Genomic DNA, 3,018 nt, shown 5'->3' with positions numbered 1-3,018 from the left:
GTTCTATTGCTGTCCAAGCCTTCCTTTCTGTGCACATTGCTTAAGAAGACATGAAATTAGGTTTTAGGTTGGGGCGCTGGATTGAAGTTTATCTAGAACTGTGTCCATAGAGATGCAGTATGTATGCATGTGTGAATTTTACCTAGATTTTCCTTGCTTCCTTCTTGCTCCCCTGCCCCCGCCCCCTTGCCTCCCTGCCTGGTGATGGAGCTTAGCTACACCTCTAGCCTTTATTAAAATTTGAGGCAGCGTCTTGCTGAGTTGTCCAGGCTGAGCTTGAGCTTGTCATCCTCCTGTCTCTGCCTTCGAGAGCTCTAGAAATACAGTTGTGCGCCTCTGCGCCTGGCTGGATTCACGGTGTTAACATTCAGCCTTACTGAGCTGGGGGTTTAGCTCAGCGGCATAAGCACCTGCCTTGCAAGCAGGCGGTCGTGAGTTCGATCCCCGGTACCGATAAAAATGAAAAAGACAAAAAAAAAAAAAAAAAAAAATTCAGCCTTACTGGCTTCAGTGTTTACTCTCCCTACACACTTATCTTTTTCTGAGCTGTGGAAGTTGTGCCTTTTAACTGCATAGACCTTATCTCCTAAGAGCAAGGACGTTCTGTGTGACCACAGCACAATTATGTAAGTCAGAGATTTGTTTTATTTTTCAATCAGAAATTTAACACATCCATTTAACGAATCTGCAGTCCATATTCAAACGTTCTCAGTTGTTCCTGGAACACTTTTGCAGCTATTTTTTTTCTCTGCTGGTATCTAGACCACAGGGGATTTTTGTGATCATGTCTTCATCTAAATTCAGCTACTCATTCGCCTCTTTCTACGTGTGTCATCAGCTGTTTGGGAAGGTCACAGGCCAGGTGCGCCGCAGACGGTCTTGCTGTGGGCACCTCCCCGTGTTCCTGGCGATCTCTTCTGGTTCCCCATTTGCGGCTGAGACCCATAGAAGAGCTCTTATGTCCTCACCACACACTGGCAGGGGTGTCCAACATGGTTTGTCCTCTTGGTATCTATGAGATTTCCCCAAAAACAGATCACTCGTCTCTGGTTAGTAAGTGATTTATGGGAGGGTATTTGGAATCCTGTGTTCTTCATCACACTAATTACATGTAAAGACTAGTGGAATTACTTACGGGGAAGGTGATTTATCATTTATGTTTATAAACTGCCCCCACCACCAAGAAACAAACAAAAGACAAAAAAAATACTGAAAATATAAGCAAAGCTGTGCCAAAAAGTGCATTTTTAAGTCAAAATCAATAGGTGAACGATATATATTCTGAAAATCCTGAGGATAACAAACATATTTTGAGAATCTGGGCAAGTGTGCTTTTTTTGGAAGCTAGGAAGAGAATTCTCTGCCCAGGATATAGCGAATTCAACTTGTACAATTTTCTTTTCCCTGCCCTGTCCAGTTTGTTTATGTCTTGCTATTTTTGACCAGTACGGCCCTTTGGCTACATATGCATTTAATCTAATAGCCAGCCCGCGAACCACACAGCCTGATTATGCTCAGAAAGATGTCATACAACAACCCAAAGAAGCATTACCTGTGATGGTTCTGCTCAGCAGAATGGTCCCCAGGAGAAAATAAACTAGTGGCTTCCCTCTAGCGAGGTGAGAGGCTGAAGGCATTTTAAGTGTCTGAGAAATGAAACTGGAAGCATAGGGAATGTGAGGAGTTAGGGTGGTTTTGTAGAAGGGAGAGACCCTCTCATCAGGGAGTGTAGAGGAAAGCTTGAGGCTGGATCACTCCTGTTTCCTTCTTCCAGTTTAAAACCAGCTTTTGAGGTTGGAAGGCTGAGATTGAAAGCCCAAGGTTGATGCAAAAATCCTTAGCACTTTAATAATCACAGCTGGCAAGCTTTCTGTTATGGAATATGTTAGGGAAAATACTCCTGTATTTTAGATGCATTTAAATCTAAGGCAGTGTTCCCTCTTTGGTAAGGAAATATACATTCAAATTAAGGCTCCAGCTGTCTTAACCTCCATTAAGTCATCCCCAGTTCTTCCAGCAGTTCATTCAGCAGACATAGATTGTTTTCCATGAGCAAAATTCTTGTGGATACAGGGGTCAGTAAAAGGTTTTGTACAGGATTTTGTTGGTTACAAAAGATAGGAAAATGAGCCAAACTGGCCAAAGGGAAAACATCCCCAGATCTCTGGTATCACTGGAAAGTCCAAAGGCAAGGGCCAGCTCTGGTCTGCTTTGCTGCACAGGGTTCACCTAGTAGGTGCCAGGACTTTGCCCTTCTACTTCTGCTTGGTGATCATGACACAGCAGCTGCAGTTCTGATCTGCTCCTCTTCGTATGTGCTGCCAGGTTCCAGAAGGGTCTGCACCTTGGTTCTCCCAGCCAGGATTCTTGACGTGCTCTGATGGGGCCGTCTCAGAGCAGGTGCCCACTGGGACAGGTTGCTTGGCAAGAATGAAAGCCCTCTTCTGAGCTGGGTGCAGGGTCCCACACGTCTATGCAAGGTGGAAATCTGAGTAGATTGCCAGAAAATTCTTTCTGTTGCTCTCATGCAGCTTACAGCCTAGTCCAGGAGGCAGACAATCAGTAGATGGTTGCAGTGTATCAGGTAAATGCGTAGAGTCCAGACTGGAAGATGGGAGAGCACATTGGAGCTGACATATGAATGATAGGGTAGGAGTAAATCAAGACAGGACTTTAGGAGAGAGATGAGAAATTGTGGGCATTGGAGGGGGCATTTATTGTTTGACTTTTTTTTTTTTTTGGTCTTTTTCCTTTTTTTATCGGTACCAGGGATCGAACTCACGACTGCCTGCTTGCAAGGCAGGCACTTATGCCGCTGAGCTAAATCCCCAGCCCCTCGTTTGACTTTTTAAGAACAGTGACAGTCACAAGAATGAACCTTCAGTATGGTAGCCTGTAGAAGCGGCAGTTTTAGCAAGTGGTCACAAGAGGGCGCCTATGGAAAAGTCCCTTCCTCCCCTCCAGGGCAGCAACTGCCCTCAGGGGTTAGCTCCTCAGTGCCTGGGAAGCTGGTTTGTG

This window comes from Cavia porcellus, unplaced genomic scaffold (assembly GCF_034190915.1).
Source record: "Cavia porcellus strain 051 isolate PalLab524CR breed Dunkin Hartley unplaced genomic scaffold, mCavPor4.1 scaffold_1, whole genome shotgun sequence".
NCBI classification, from domain to species: Eukaryota; Metazoa; Chordata; class Mammalia; order Rodentia; family Caviidae; genus Cavia; species Cavia porcellus.
The sequence above is the reverse complement of the archived record's forward strand: the minus strand, read 5'-3'. Positions refer to the sequence as shown.